Source organism: Panthera tigris, chromosome A1, assembly GCF_018350195.1.
Source record: "Panthera tigris isolate Pti1 chromosome A1, P.tigris_Pti1_mat1.1, whole genome shotgun sequence".
NCBI classification, from domain to species: Eukaryota; Metazoa; Chordata; class Mammalia; order Carnivora; family Felidae; genus Panthera; species Panthera tigris.
The window spans coordinates 117,861,062-117,878,014 of record NC_056660.1 but is presented as its reverse complement, the minus strand read 5'-3'; the positions used below and the strand labels follow the sequence as shown (position 1 = coordinate 117,878,014).

The 16,953-nt window shown below is 48.7% G+C and overlaps 1 protein-coding gene across 1 annotated transcript in view; it reads left to right on the top strand.

Annotated features, from left to right (window-relative positions):
- Window positions 1–1,213: 1,213 nt before the first annotated feature.
- Window positions 1,214–16,953, top strand: part of FGF1 (fibroblast growth factor 1) — a 91,232-nt gene continuing 75,492 nt past the window's right edge. The window contains exons 1-2 of the mRNA XM_042986206.1: window positions 1,214–1,363; window positions 1,594–1,748. The gene's annotated coding sequence lies outside the window, so the exon portion shown is untranslated. The remainder of the gene's footprint in view (window positions 1,364–1,593; window positions 1,749–16,953) is intronic.

The window sequence follows — 16,953 nt, the reverse complement described above, 5'->3', positions numbered from 1 at the left end:
TCAGGAAGATTATTATTTTTGAAAGCAAATTATGAGTACCTTTGAATATGTAGGCATGGCAGCTCACGGAGGTTCCAATTAATAAAATTTGGTGAAATCATTTTTTTTCTGTACTTTTCAAGTCCCTTTCAGGAGAGCCGTGGCTTATCCATCCTGTTCCAGGGACGCTCATCTCCTCAAAAGGCACAAAAACGGCTCCCTGGATGCCACATGATGCCTTTGGAGAGAGGCTCCCACCTCCACCTTCCAAGGGGAGGTGGAGACCAGAGAGCAGTATTTTGTTTTTAATGTTTTTGTTTTTGTTTTGAGAGAGAGAGAGAGAAAGAGTGAGCAGGGGAGGGACAGAGAGAGAGGGAGACACGGAATCCGAAGCAGGCTCCAGGCTCTGACCTGTCAGCACAGAGCCCGACATAGGGCTTGAACTCACAAACTATGAGATCATGACCTGAGCCAAAGTCGGATGCTCAACCGACTGAGCCACCCAGGTGCCCCCAGAGAGCATATTTCTAGTTCTCACAGGTCAATCCGTACCTGTCTATCTGAATCAGCAGGCGGGCGGGCTTGGACAAACATTCATGCATACAAACACATACCTCCCAGGCTTCCAATGCCTACATAAGGAGTAGAGACCTTCTTCAGTTATAGGAAACTATTCATCATGTTTCCATTTAGTCTCTTCAAAGATACCTCCTGATCCACATCCTTTTAATCCAATTTGCAGCTTCATTCCCTACCTGCCAGCCAAAGAGTTATTTGTACAGGCAGCTTCCTCCCTTCCTCACCCTGTCCCGGCCAGCGGCATGAAGATGATGCCTGTGGTCCTTTAATGAAATCCCCACCCCTGGAGCTGGGCTCACCTGAGGATTCATTAGCCCGGTTCAGCAGTGACAGGCTTGACCACTGGTCAGGAACGACAGAAATACTTGCTCCACAGCCCCATCCAGCCCTAGCCTGGACGGCCATTGCCTTGGATGGCTTTGCAACATGCCCGTTGCAAGGCTTGGCCCTAGGAATGGCACAAACAGACACACACACACTCTGCCACACGCAGACACCTACACCCTGCACAGGGATGCCAGATGACAGAACAGAAAAGGACTCTTTCATCCGGCAGCCTTCTGATTCCAGAGGAGTGTCTCTGAGCCACGACCTGCTGTTTCCCTGGTGACTGAGGCTTCCAAATAAACAGGATTCTGCTCAGACAGGCCAGTAGTCCATTCGGCTCAGCCATTTGCCCCAAGACAAACCACGTTAAAATAACACCCAGGATAGCTGCCGTCTGTCGTCTCTGCCTCCCTTCCCTGCTGGCCAATAGCTCTGCCTGCTGCTGGCTGTCCAGAGTTGGGGGCACTTAGAGCTCTGTGTATGTCCCTGTGGGTGGGGTCAGTGCGGGCTGTAGTCTACAGGCAGGTCCCCTCTGCTGATAAACAAGGTCAGAGAGAGACCCAGAGGCTGGCATTCTCAGTCCCCCAGCCTGCCTCCCTGCTTCCCACACGACCCTGCGGGACTGGTAGCCGGCTCTGTGGCATGGTGTCTGGAGGCAGACCAGCAACCTGATGTGCATGCCACGGCCCGTCCCCTCTCCCCACACAGAGCTGCAGTAACCGAGAAGTTCAGAGAGCCGGCGTGGGGCTGCTGGGAAAGCAGCCGCAGCACAGTGACAGTGACACGGAGCAGACGACACCCAGTGGATTTCCGTGTTGCCCTTGGACGAAGAGGCACAGTCCTCAGCCTACAAAGGTTTTCAGGTAAGAATCTGAGTCTCCGTTTTGGGGAGGAAAGAGCAGGTTGTGTGCAGAGCTGAGGGCGTGCGTATGTGTGTGTGTCCAAGTGCAAGGATAATATTACATGGAGAGGGGGGAAAAAAACGGGAAGACTGAAGGCAGTGGGATGTTTTAAGCAGATACCACTGGAACCAGTTCCCTGGCAAGTGGATCCCCAGAAGCTCGCCTCTGGCTGGGTTTAATCCGTGGTGCCGGCCACTCTGGGGAGAGGCATCGCCCGTGGCACAGGCATGTAAAAATAGCACCTAGACTTCAGAGACTGTAAAAACGATCCTGCACCATGCTGCCCCAGCACCTTTATTCCTCCACTGCCGGGCCGACGAGGACTGGAGGGGGCGGAATGTCCTCATTTACTGAAGCGCTGGATACAGCCCCTTCGTTTCCACAGAAGCCAAAATCGGTAGCTTTAGTTAAGTCTGGAGGGCGTGAGCCTGCTGTGTCACACTCACCCTCTTGGGGAACCTGGACATTCAGCTGCCTCGGGAAGGCTGTTCACTGAGCACCTCAAACTTTATCCTAATTTTGATACAAAAGTCGGGCTGAAATACAGGATTAGCTGAATGTGATAGGATAGGCGGCTATTCGGATGGCCCCGTGGCTCACCTGGACTATTCCTTACCTTCCTTCTGATCTTTGAATATCACACGCTCATCTCAGTGCCCCTGCAGACTGGCACTGGAGGAGAAGGTGCGGGAATGGCTAGCCACATCCACGTCACTATTACATGCCCAAAGTGTGCAAGACTTCTAAAGAACAGTTGAAAAATTCAGACCTCCAGGTCTGGGGGAGAATTTAGGCATCAAGTGCCCATTTTTCAGAGACCCAAGAGGAACTCACCTTATCTGGGCACTGGGGTCTAAGAGCTCCCTGCGTGACTCAGCAGAATGTAAACATTCAGTGCTTTCTCTAGCTGCTTTAACCACTGTGCCGCCCCCCCCCCCCCAACCTCCCCACACACTCTTCTGCATTCTTTTTCTGCTTTGGCACTTTCCCTTTCATTCCCTACAGAGATGTGATTGTTTATGATGTAGTTCTGCAAACAGCGGTGGGAGAGGCGAGCATCCGCCACAGGACGACCGGGGCTTTGTGTGAGGCTCAGCCAGCCCTGATGGTGGCAAAGGGTTGAAAAGAAATAAGCCCGGCTTTGCAAAGTGGTGTCCAGTGAAGGGCTGGCCAGCTGTTTACTGGGACTGTCTGGGTGAATGAGTGTGGATTTTGGTGGAGACTGTGATTCACAGTCACAAATTCCCTTTTCCTTTGTTTTCTTTGTGTTGGTCATTGAGGGCTTCTGAGGAAATTCCCCTTTTCAGATTGTATATCTGAAGGCAAGATCATCAAAGGTGCTGCTGAGGGCAGCTGGTGAGCACTGGAGGCTTTCTTCTGTTGACCCTGCCTTTGCTAGTATGAGTAAATGGCTTTGCAGATGAAGTACTTAAACAAAGGCCAAACTGATACACAAATAATGAAGGGAGAAAAACAGACTTTCTTGTAAACTCTCTCCCAGATCTGCTGTGCATACATATAGATACGGCTTGCCTGGTTCCGAAAAGGATTTAAGGAAGCGCTATGGGGTTGGTTAAGTGGTTTGACGTCATAGGCCAGTAGCATCAACCACGATGATGATGCTTTCAGTGGTGAGGGTGGACGGCATCTTAGGCTCCACCTACACTAAGTGAAGGGATGCCTGACCCAGGATGGAGAGTGTGCTCGCTCGCCTGGCTCACATGCGTTCTGTGGATGCTAGTAAACCGTGGAGGATCACAGAGCTGCCAGGCCTGCTGGGCCACCCTCTAGGAGTGAGGGACGGTACAGAGTGTAAGGCATTCCCCATCCACCTTATCAAAGGGTGTTGCTTGGCCAATGCAATGCTCCTTGAGTTAAGCTGCTGGAAAAGCAATCTGTCACGGGTGCCGCAGGCATACCCGGTTTTAGGTGAATCTAATGCCTACACGTGAAACGAATTATAGGTGAATGAAGATTTTTTTCCCCCCTGTTTTTCACTAATCAACACATGCTCATGGAGTACTGACAAGGGGTCCCATCTCAAGGTACAACTGGATTGAGCCCACTCAGCCACAGAAAAGGGAGGGCACCTACCTGGGGGGGCGGGGGCAGGTAACAGTGAGTGTGGACTGACAGGATGTCCAACTCAGCTGGGAGGCAGGGTCCAAGGTATGGGAACAAGGGCAAGCATCCAGGCCAGTGGTCTACAGAGAGAGAAGAGGAAGGAAGGGAATATGAAGTGTTTGATTCCTAAATATTCCGAATTAAGAGAGGCAGCCTAATATAGTGGTCGAGTGCATAGATTCTGCAGCGGGGCTCCCTGGGGTTCAGATTCAGACTGTGCCATTTATTAATCCTGTGGCTTTGTGCCTCAGTTTCCGCATCTGTAAAATGGGGTAAGAAAGTACCAACCTTGTTGCTGAAAGGCTCAAATGAGTCATGCTCTTAGTGCCTGACTTATAGTAACTACTATGTATTTGCTATTAGTGAAAGGTGAGTTCTGAACATGCTGTACACAAGTCCTTTTGTTCCAAAGTCCAAAGTGACACTTTATGTTTCCTGTGCCCTTACTATGTGCCGGGTACCCGACTTGGCTTTATGTATCTGATCTTGCTGAATTCTCATAACAATCCTGGGAAGTAGGAATTGAGGCTTGCTGGGCTGGGCCATTTCCCGAAGTTCACGCAGTCACCAAGTGACAGAGCCACATGTCATACCCAGGCTGTGCTCCCACCTGATTTGCCATGTATGTTTTATCGGATCACTGGAGGGGTCCTAAGAGACGTGGAATTTGGTGACAGGAATTCACGACAGGTGATATTTGAAGACCTAGGAAAGTAGGCCAGGATTTGGAAACTCTCCTAGGAAAGGCAGACCCCAGGGGGTGCCTGGGTGGCTCATTTGGTTAAGCATCTGATTTCAGCTCATGCCATGATCCGTGATCTCATGGTTTGTGGGTTCGAGCCCCACATCAGACTGTGCCAACAGCTCAGAGCCTGGAGCCTGCTTCGGATTCTGTGTGTGTGTGTGTGTGTGTGTGTGTGTGTGTGTGTCTGCTCCGCCCCCATTCACACTCTCTCTCTCTCAAAAATAAATAAACGTTTTTTAAAAAATTGAAAAAAAGAAAGAAAGAAAGGCAGACCCCAGCTTGGCCCACAGTCAGACTCTCCACTTTGAGGACCTACGGCTTTTGAGACCAGGTCTTCAGGAACAAGACATGAATGCAGTCACGGGGGAACAAGAGGGGCCTCAGGTTTTCCTGAACCAGTCAGCGGATGATGCCCAAGAAGAGAGGAAATGGTGCCTGACAACAGACACAGAGGCAGAGGCACAAGCCTGCTGGGCCAGCACCCCGCTTCAACTCTGCAGGCCTGAGGTCAGAGGTCAGCTTGAGCTCAGCTCGACGTCAAGACTGGGTGACTCCAGTCGTAGAGAGAGAAGGGATGGGCCATCCAGAACTTGGTGTCTGTAAAAGACTCGATCTGCTGGTGCAACCCCTCTAAGGAGAACGTTTAAAATTCGACAGAGATTTGTTTTCTGCATAACTGCTCATGACCTCTGACTTTGTCCAAGGAATGCTAGTGGTGGGGACAGGCGTGAGGAGCAAGCCCCTCTTGCACCAGAGCTGTACAGGTGTTGGGGGGGGGGGACCTCAGACAAGACTCCCCTCTGTCTCTCCAGGACCTGTAGCTTGCAAACAAATGTGCATAATAATCACAGGGGAGCTTGTTTAAAAAAATCAGGTACCCAGGTCCGGCCCATCGAAGTCCCAACTTAGCCAGGTTCCGGAGGGACCCACGATTTTGCATTTCCTGGGTAGGACCCAGGTGATTCCATCTTTGGTCCACAGGGGACAGTTGAGGAAACCCAAGTCTGACCATTGCTCTGGTTCTTTTCCCTTCATTGCTGTGAACGAGAACACAGAGTCATTTGGTCTGAGTCAGGGACAATTGGCCTCTTCCTTGTCATCCCCTCCTTCCTGAATTACCGTCTTCCTCGGACTAGCCCTCCACGTGTTGCAACATCCACGACAGTGTCCACACTGCACGCCGAGTTGTTATGTGCCAGGCACAGGGCCAACCCCTTCATGCTATTCCCTCACTCAACCCTCACAACCACCCCATAAGTTAGGTGCAATTATTATCCACCTTTTACAAGTGAGGGGAAAGCCCTCGCTGCTAGGAAGTGGCCGATCTGGGGTATGAACTCTGGACAAGCAGATTACCAGAGCACCATCATGGAACCTCCTATCAGCGGAGTTTTACCTGTTGGTCACTTCAGCCTTCCCTTCTCGCTCTCGGGTGACTTTCTCTGGTTCACGTTCCTCTCTGGTCCGCTTCCATTCCCAGGCCCTAACTTTCTCAGAAGATGATGTGGCCCTGTGCTCCCCTACTTTTTTCTCATTCAATCAATCAGAAAGGGCTGAGGCAATGGGCAGGTGGAAGGCAGGTGTTAGGAGCTGAACTACGTCCTCTCCTTAAATTCACATGTTGAAGTCCTAACCTGCAGAGTATCAGAATGTGACCTTATTTGGAGACGCCTTTACAGAGGATATCAAGTTTAAATGATGTCATTAGGGTGGGCCCTAATGCCAGCATGACTGGCATCCTTATAAAATGGGGAAATTGGGACAGAAAGACATACCTAGAGGGAAGATGGCATGAAGACACAGGGAAAAGAAGGCCATCCACAAGTCGTGGAGAGAGGCCTGGAACAACGCTTCTCCTCCCAGCCCTCAGAAGGAACCAGCCCTGCTGATACCCTGACCTTGGACTTCTGGCCTCCAGAACTGTGAGCCAATACACTTCTGTTGTTTAAGCCGCCAGTCTGTGGTACCTGTTGGGGGAGCCCTGGAAAACTACTATGGTGGGAGCCTAGGTTCACCCCCAGGTCCTGAGTTTGGAGTGATCTAGTTTGAGGCCAACACATCCTACCAAGTTATGACAACTTTCTTGTCTCTTTAACTCAGGAGTCAACTTCTGTTGACTTTAAACAGTGTTCATGGGACTCACAGATAGTCTAAGTCCCAGGAAGGAAGAAGGAATGAGCAGCAAGGATGACGAGGGGAGGAGAGAGGAGGGAAGGGAAAGTAAAGAAATAAAGAGGCAGCTGGATAAAGAGGACAGAGAATGGGGACTGGGAGGGGGGTTACTTGAGGGTCACTAGTGCCTTCACCTCAGGTTCATTCACCTCATTTGTGAGCTACTGCCAGTGTGCCAGGGAGCATGCTAGACACTGGGGCTGTGATACAGCCTGGAACGGACGGTTCCCGCCTTCCTGAAAGCTAGAGGCTAGAGAGGGACACGGACTCAATCACACAGTAATTCTCCTGCGTGTCTCAGGAAAGCATATGCAGTACCGGACCCAGTCACGGGGTCTGGAAAGGTTTTGGTGAGTTCGTGACGCTTGGGTTGAGATGTAGGGGGTGGGCAAGCGTCCACTGGGTGAGGGATGAGTGTTTCAGACGGAGGGAAAATACTGCAAAGGTCACACAGTGTGAGGAAGTGCGGCATTGCCAAGGGGTGGAGGAAAGGCCGGTATGGCTGGAAGAAGGAAGGGAAGAATGAATGTATGGAAGAAGGGGGACGGGTCAGAGAGCAAGGCCCAGGAGGGGGCCAGACCATGGCAGCTGGGTTGACAGTTTGGGTCCTTCAAGTGAGAACCACAGAAGGCCAGAGAAGGAAGGAATCCTGGATACGGCAAACTCCTTTCAACAAAGGGAATCCTGGGATAGAGATGTCAAAGGCATGCTTTAGCAGTGGGTCTTTCCAAAAGCAAGACATCAGACTTTTTGAGTTCACAAACTTGGGGTTGGCTGCTTCGCCTCTAGGGAATGAAGTTCTAGCCATTGTCGACCCTCAACAGAGCACATTCTAGGTGTTTGTCAAGGCTCCATTGGGAAGGGTCAAACGGGGACAGTTCTGTCCTGTCAATGGTTAATGACCCAGCTTGGCAGCTCGGACAGGTTGGCCGGGCAGCCCCCCATTTGGCAACACTTGGAGGACACAGGGGGGCCTCGGAATATAACCCGTCTGCTTGCTGTACTTTGTCTGAAGGTGCAGGAGCAGGCATGCATTCCAGAGGCAAATTATTCAGTGGGGGCTGTGGAGAATGGCAGAGATTCCGGTTATGAAGGGGAAAGAGGTAAGGGAAGGGAGCCCAGAGAGACCGCTGAGGGCACTAGGGGTGAAAGTGGGCAGAGAAGCATCTGAAAGGAGCAGTGCAAAGGACCTGATGCCAAATGCTGCCTCACTGGTGAGCTCACGGGAGCAGTGGCAAGATGGGCCCGCAGCTGGCGAGTTCCCACTTGGGTGGTGCCTGAGAGCCCCACTACCACACGCACGCCATCTCCATCGCTGGGAAACTTCTCGCCAGTGCCAGGTATCGTTGGCGTAATGCACTCAGGAGCCCCCATGTAAAAGTGAACGCAACGCCTTTGCCAGAAGCCCCGCCTGCCACAAAAAGAACTCTCTTCCTTTTTCTTCCTGGAGAGGGGCTGGATCTGGCTAAGCAAGGATGAGTTGTGGGGGCAAGCGGGGCACACTTTGGAAAAGAGAGGGGATCTTCAGGAAGGTGAGTAAGCAGCCCAAGGCCTCTTGGGGAGCAGGATCCCCTGACTCTGCTCCTCTTACCTCTCCCACCCACTCGAGCCCCACTGGCCTCTTTTCTGTTCCTCTGAGGTTCCATGTCCTTACCAGCCTCTTGGACATTGTGACTGCTGTTCCATCCACCTGGAATGCTCTACCTTGTTCTTTTTTTTTTTTTTCAATGTTTACTTATTTATTTATTTTGAGAGAGAGAGAGAGAGAGAAAGAGAGTGAGTGAGCATGAGCAGGGGAGAGGCAGAGACAGAGGGAGGGAGAGAATCCCAAGCAGGCTCGGCACTGTCATCCCAGAGCCCAACCCAGGGCTCAAACCCGTGAACCGCAATATCATGACTTGAGCCGAAGTCGGATGCTTACCCGACTGAGCCACCAGGTGCCCAACCCTGTTCTTCACATAGCAGATCTTTTCATCCTTGGGCCTCACCTCTCTCAGCAACTCCCCCAAAGAGGCTTCCTTTCCCGTCTCTATCATGGGACTTGCCCCAGTCTGTATTTATCTTGTCAACTTTTTTAACACTTGCTATTGTCTGGAACGTGAGCCTCACAAGGGCAGGATCTCATCCATCTTGTTTCGTGCTGTATCCCTGGGACAGAGCCTAGCCACAGAGGTGCTCAGTAAATATTGGCCCAATGAATGAATGAGTGACTCATAGAATCTTCAATTGAGAAATCCAAGGCCCAGGACAGAAGTGGGATCTCCCGCTCTCTGCTGCTCCTCACAGTTCTAGAAAAGGATGCACCACATGTGAAAGCAAAGCTGACAGGTTTGTGTCTAGGGCCTGTGACCCTGACTTAGGGGACCACACCCCTCATGGACCCCAGGCCATATGCCACCTACTCTGGCTTAGCCAGCCTACTCTCAGCTCTTCAGAGAACTCACTTTGGTTGCCTGGAAAAATCCAGCTTAGTGGTTATTATTCATGCTTAGAGATGAATAACTTCTTTTGGCTGATGGGCATCAAAGGGAAACAAGTGATGTCAGGCACCTAGAAGGGAGACATCGATCTGGCGTGTTCCGGCCCTCGCACCCATGGGGGCAGATGGACCAGAGCATCTCTGCCTTTGCCATCGGTCTGATGGGAACACAAGCAGCCTGCGTTGCTTAATCAATGTGTGCAAAGTGCTGCACCAATACCTCTGGGGACATAAAAAGCCTCTAGAAAACAAGACTCTTCTTTTACTTCCTCAGAATCTCTGTCAGAGTTTAGAAATGGCAACTGTGGGAGAGCGGAGATGAAGGCTCCAGTCATTCCCTGGAGCCCACACAGAGCAAGTCTGCAGCCCAGAGAACATTCCCCTGGTTCAGAGTCACGGGCTGAGTCGGCCCAGGCTTCTTGGCCTTTGGTGATAAGGTGTTTAAGTTGCAGGAGCAAAGGCAAAATCTCCACTCAGTTGGCCAAAAAACCTTGCTGCCATTTTCCCTGGCTGGTCCCGGATGTCTTTGCTGAGGGCTCTGGAAGCAGAGTCCTAACCTCCTTGGAAAGAGAGCTAACATGGAAGCCCAAGACTCTTCTCATTATTTCATTATTTCAGGGTGACAGTCTGTGGTGCATATTGGTAGGGTAGCAAAATGGCCAACAGCATGGACTCTGGTGCAAGACCGGGTATGAATTTTGGCTCTGACCCTCAATAGCTACGTGGCCCTGGCCAGTTTACTGTAAAATAGAGAATAGGGGCACCTATTTCCTCAGGTTGTGGCCAGGAGAAGTCCATACTGGGTTCCATTATCAGCACTAGGGGCTGCTCTCTCATAGGGCTGCCCTAAGACTTCAGTGAGACAGTACATGTAAAGCCCCAAAAATGTTTCAGTATGCAACACACAGCACAGTATTTGCCCAATAAAATATTAATTATTGCTACCAACAGGTTTGCAGTCTGGCTAATGCTTTTTTGGAAGCCTTCATAAGAATGTATTTGATGTTAAAAAATGGTCCTGGGGCATGAAGGTGGTCACCTGCTGTCCTGCTGTTCCTCCATCAGCTTTTTTTGTTGCAAGGGGCAATTATCACCCTGTGCTTTCTCAGCACTTAAAAGCCTCAGGTCAGGAAACTAGAACTAGCCGAGAAAGCAACAGACCCCTTACAGAGCTGAAGCATGGAACAGACACAGGCCATTTGTTCAGCAGTTTTAGGCTGAGGGCGTTTCCAACAAACAATTAAAGAAGGAGTCAACCCCAGCAGGCTCCTTCTGCTCAATCCACAAAAGGGCTTTGGGATTCCCACGCACAGACAGGCACGGGGTTTCTCAGGGCACAGACTACTCAGAAATTCTGCTCAAGGGCCCTGGCCCGGGGCTTTGAGCTTAAATCATTTGAAAATCAACTACAGGGATGAAAGGGACAGTCTGCAGGAGGGTGGCCTGCACTGGATCTTGCATTCGGGCTGTCCAGTACTCCGCCCCTCCCTCCGGAGTGACCTTGGGTACAGAACTGGTCCTTTTTAGACTTTGGGTTCCTTCTCTACAAGAGCTGCCTCTGGAGAGTGGCTTGGAGGTTATGCATGGTGTGCAAAGCTCCAGCTGTCTCTCTCCATACCCATTCCTCTGTGGCCCTCTTGACCATCACATAGCTGTGGATATGGAAAAAACCCAGTGGTGATCAATGTTGTAAAGGCTTGCAAATATTTGCTTGCACCAGGTGACCATGAGCACATCACTTGGCTGCTGGAGCAGCATAGAGAGATGGATTATGGGAAGGGGTCCAGGCCACAGTCTGAAGGAGGGGATGTTGGCAGCCCCCACACTCAGCTCGGCCCATCCTTGCACCACAGGGACCAGGCCGAGATTATGGATTTTTAGCCTGCTGTTCCCCTGGGTCGTCAGACTTCTCACGAAGGCCTGAAGATTGATGGTCTTCCTTAAAAGAGGTGGACCCCTTCCTGACCCACTCTGACCTTCCCCAGATGCCTCCCCACCTCCCACTAAGGCCCAAGGATTTAACACACAGCTGGTTCAGGGTGGATCCAACTGTAGGCAGTGCACGTGGGGGGAGAGCGTTTCCAAGGCGATGTCCGAGTTGTCTCTAGTGACCCATTGACCTGACCCTCCCCGCCTTACGCTGCCCCAAAACTGAGCTAAGACTTTGGAGGGCGGATACACCTTAGGATGTCTGGCGGGAGCCCTATTATGGTGGGAGGTTCAGATCCCACGCTGGGATGGGCCCTGGGGAAGGTCAGGGGGAGGGTGAGCCAAAGCTGGCTTCATCGCCTCTGTTACCTCCTGGCCTTTCCTTCTTCTACTGGAGAGGCAGTCAGATGCGGGGTGTGGAGGCCCCCGTTTTAGCAATTGTAAAGAACGTCTTGTCGAAAATCTCTCAACATGTCTTGTAGGATGGAAGCATATCCTGAGTTGGCCACTTTAAAGTCTTTTTATACTGGAGATCAAGAGAAAGACCTCTGGTGACTAATTAGGAGTCCTACATTCGCCAGACTATTACAGCCCCAAAGTCAGTGTTTCCCCGGAGTCAAGGTCCCTTTCTCTTCCTGGCCAGTCCCACATCCTGCTGGGCCTGCGTTGGCTACTCATGTTTCTCATTATCTCTCCCCCATCCTCTTTAAAGGCTTCTCACTCCACCCAGGGGTTTTATTTTTAAACTTGCACAGTAATGCTAGGGCTGAACAGGACACACTGCCCACATTCACGGGAAACTGGGCTGCCTGGAAAAGCAGCCCCCTTTTTGGAGACTTCCTTCCTCCCTCTCTCCCTCCGTTCCTTTCATCTTCATCGGGCACCTTCTCCATGAGGGGCTCTGCCAGAGAACACAACAACAAAGTGAAAGATCCGGTTCTGCCCTTGGGGCGCTTACATTCTAACAGGGTAGGGAAGACCGGGGATAGACAGACGGACTATGTAAACACACACCAAATAAGCCAACAAATAAACAAACGAAATAAGTAGAAATTTGTTAAGATCTACTCTATAAAAGGGACATACAAGGCACCGGAACAAGAGAAGCTGTTACAAATTAGGTAGACAGGGAAAGCCTCTCTAAGGTGGTGATGCAGAAGAGAAGACCAAAAGAATGAGGGCGCCATGCGTGCAAAGAGTAAAGTGGAGAATATTCGTTGTGGAAGGAAGACAATGGGGTAAGGCCCTGAGGTGAACAAGTGCTTGGTGTGTTCTAGAATCCAGCAGAAGGCCAGGATACTTCAAGCATCATGGACAGGGGGAAATGGTCAAAGTGGAGAAGTACGCAAAGAACAGATTATACAGACATGTGGAATCATGCAGAAAGTTGGGGCTTTTTTTCTGAGGGCAGTGGAAAGTCACTGGGGATTAGAATTAGGGGGTGACATGCAATGATTGACTTTTAAGACTCTTGTTGGGTCCTGGGTGGAGAGCAGATCTTAAGAGGGGCAGGATAAACAGCAGGGCGTGAGGTAGGAGGCCTCAGAATCATGCAGGAAGCAGATGATGGTGGCTAGTCTGGAGCAAGGCAGTACCACAGCTAGAAACTTCTTGGAAGAGCCTGCCACTGGACAGTTTCCTTACGAAGAGTCATAAGACAGTATCCCACACTCATAAGACACAACAGAACACTAGGCCCCAAAGGCAAGAGCCAGTCAACATAAGCAGTAGAGTTTAAATATCCTATTGTCTGTCACTAGCCATATGTATTAGGTTTCCAAACCCAATTAAGTAGATCTTTGTTCAATCATGGCTCCCACGACTTTCTGAAAGGTATAAATGCTCCTGTACACCATGGCAGCTCTCTCTGTCCTTTACAGCTTTGCCTTGGATAGGAGGCCAAATGGCTTTGACCGAGTGATCTCACCTACATGCAAAATTCAAAGGTGACTTTATATGCCTGAATGACTTCAATAGGGGTCTCTTCTGTACAGGAAAAACATAACTATTTTTACTCTTTGGAAGAAAGTAGATGAGAAACAAAACAGAATGGCAATGGAGCCATTCAACAGAGAGTGACAACAGTAGTTATTATCTGGTGTGTACTTCAAGGCACTTTACTTGTAGCAACTCATTTAATCCTCCAAAAGACTGATGAGGTAGGTACCACTCTTGATCCTTTTTGCTGAGAATGGAGATAAGGCTTAGGGGGAAGTGATGTCGGAGTACAAGTGGCAAAGTCAGGGCTCTCAGGCTGGTTGACTCCTATTGGCTGAATGAACTCCTAATGACCAGGGCTCAGGAGCTGTCTGCTTTGTGACTACTCTGTTTTAAAAATTGCATTGAGGGGTGCCTGGGTGGCTCCATTGGTTAAGCGGCCGACTTCAGCTCAGGTCATGATCTTGCAGTTCGTGAGTTCAAACCCCGCATTGGGCTCTGTCCTGATAGCTCAGAGCCTGGAGACTGCTTCAGATTCTGTGTCTCCCACTCTCTCTACCCTTCCCCTGCTCACGCTCTGTATCTCTCTGTCTCTCAATAATAAATAAATATTAAAGAAAAAAAATTTTTTTAATTGCATTGAGGGGTGCCCGGGTGGCTCAGTGGGTTAAGCATCTGACTCTTGATTTTGGCTCAGGTCATGATCTCACAGTTTGTGAGTCTGAGCCCTCTGGTGAGGGCTCTGCCCTGACAGTGCAAATCCTGCTTGCGATTATCTCTCCCCGCCCCCACCCCGTCAATAAATAAATAAACTTAAAAAAAAAAACACAATAAAAAACTCCATTGAAAAAGACCTGAAGGAGATCATCCAAAATGTTAGTGAAGCAGGGATATGAGTAGATTTTCTTTTTTGTTATTATTTCTTTTTAAATTTGTTTTAACGTTTATTTATTTTTGAGAGAGAGGGAGACAGAGAGAGAGAGAACGTGAGCAGGGGAGAGGCAGAGAGAGAGGGAGACACAGAATCTGAAGCAGGCTCCAGGCTCTGAGCTGTCAGCACAGAGCCCAAGGCAGGGCTCAAACCCACAAATCGCAAGATTGTGACCTGAGGTGAAGTGGAACGCTTAACTGACTGAGCCACCCAGACATCCCTATAATTCTTTTTTAATGTTTGGAATACATAGTGCCTGGTACACAGTGAATACTCAAAAATAATTTATTTACTGAAATTATTGGGTTAATAAGTTACTTAAAAATTACTTTTACATCATTAATATATTTCATTATAGGAAATGTAAGAAATACCGGAAAAAAATTTACCCATTATCCAGAGAAAATCATTGTTAAAATATTGGTAATATGGATGTCCTTCTAGTCCTTTTCCTGTATTTATGTATGTCTGTTTCTGTCTGTCCCTATCTATGCATATAGATAGTATGTGTGTAAAACAAAAATGGGATCATACAGTACTTACAGGCTTTTAACTTACTTTTTCACTTGGCAATATATCATGGGCATTCTCCGTTGCATTTTATATTCTTTTAAAATAGAATTCTTAACGGTGGCAGTGCATTCCCCTATAATTTATTTAATGAGCCCTACATTATTGCATATTCAGTTTGTGGTACCCATATTAATAATGCTGTCTTGAACTTCCTTCCAAAAAACCTTTACGCATACCTATATTACTTATCAAAGAAAGAAGAGCATTATATATTGAAATACAAACAGAGAAAGATACCTATCTTGGGGTTTTTTGGGGTAGGCCAACTAGCATATTTCTTGCATCTGTCCTTCAGAATTCAAGCAAAGGCGATGTCAGTTACCATACCCTCCGTTTTCCCAGTCTTGTCATTACTCACCTCTCAAGCATGTTTCCGGTGCAGTTGTGTCTCAATGCAGGTAGATTTAGAAAAATCCCAGTTGTGGCTACAGTGTGGGCCCTGACGTTATGCAGCCAGGCATAAGTTCCAATCCTACGCCTAACCAGATATGTGACTCCGGGTAAGTCCATTTTTCTGAGCCTTAGTTACTTGGTGTGTAAATGGCATATCCCCTGGAGGATACAACGAAGTAAACCAGGTAAAGCTCTCTTAAGTATGTGCCCAGCCTAGAAGGAATGCTCATAAAATGGTGATTACTATTATTATAAAGATAGAGGAAGAGTTTTCTCCAAAGTTCAGTGCTTTGGAAGACTCCCTCCCAACCTACACTGCAGAATCCCAGTAACATGAACTTAACTTAAAAAAAAAAAAAAAAAATCACTGAACATACCCTCTGGCTATATTACCCTTTTCCTCTTTGTAAGACTAAAGTGTTAAAAAGCAATTAACTATTTTCCCCCTTCCTTGCCAAAAGCCAGGTTTGTTGGATTAGAGATATATTTAAATGACGTTGTTCACAGCTGCATTTAGCATTTAGCCAGCTGTGTTTTATAAATGTCTATCCTAAAATAAAAACAAAGCAGGCAAAAAAAAAAAAAAAAAGCAGAACTGTCTACATCGACCTTAAACTGCTCGCAGTGTTCTATAACAAAACAGAAATTATCTAACTCCTAAAACACAGACCACAGAAAGAACTGACCTGAGTTGTATATTGTACACTGTTAACACAGACACACTGTTGGCACATAGTAGGTGCTCACTGAACCTGAATACACGTTTTCCTTGCAGACAGCAAGTGGGTGAGAAATAAATCAGTATATTCACTTCATCTAAATACTGTCAGTGCCTATTTGGAGGGGCAAAAGAAGAGGGTAGAAGATTGAGTGAACAGATGCTTTTTGAGTCTGTAAATTGAGTGTTGGGAAACTTTACCCTCCTAATTCAAGGCCCGTGAGATACATTTATGATCCCGACGGGACTGTGTAGGGATTTCTCTAACCTGCCGTCAAGAAGAGCACATATGATAAAGCATTTCTGATGGCCAGACCAAGTTTTTACATTTTGTCTAACTATGGGAAACGCTCTGGAAAACATTAGTGTATGTGCAATAGTGTATCCTCAATATCAAAATGGCTCGAGAGATCATGGGGAACACGTATGATTATAAGGCAACCCACCACTGGGCCAAGGCATTAATTACAGGGCAAACCCCTAAAGACAAATAACTATGAGGCACCCCACAATTTCCGAAGAAATAACTGGAAGGGCTGGAACTGCCAGCATCTACTGCTCTTAGGCATTTCTCTCTTCAGATGCTTGGCTGGTACTGGTTGACTGCCTTCGCACACAAGAGCTCATGCTGTGGGTGATTCAAAGCTACAATGTGTTCTTTGCTTTCATACATAAGCTAGGGGAGGAGAGAGACAAGCCAACAACTCCATGGAAACTTAGAAAGAATGAAATGATTGCTAGGCAAAACACTGCATGGGTCCTTGAACGGAGGAAAGACCTTATTCACTGGAGGTATCACAGAACGCTCTGCAATGGAGAGGTAACATTTGATAGAGGCATTGAAGGATAAGGAGAGTTGTAATTAGCAGCAACTGGAAGGGAAGGGCATTCCAGGCTGGGGAACAGCATACACTAACCATGAAGGCCCGAGAATACTTGGTATGCAACACGGAGAGGGAGAGCCCCAGACCGATGAGATGGGGAAGGATAAAGTAGGAGGTGGGGCTTTTCAGACCAGATCTGGGGTCAGTGAAATGCTTTGCAAAGGACTTTGGGCAATGGGAAGCAATGGAAGGTTTCTGATAACGGAAGCACTGACACACGCAGGTCCTCTGTTAGAAGAAAGGCTTCAGAGGCAGCAGAAAAAGAGATTGGAACAACAAA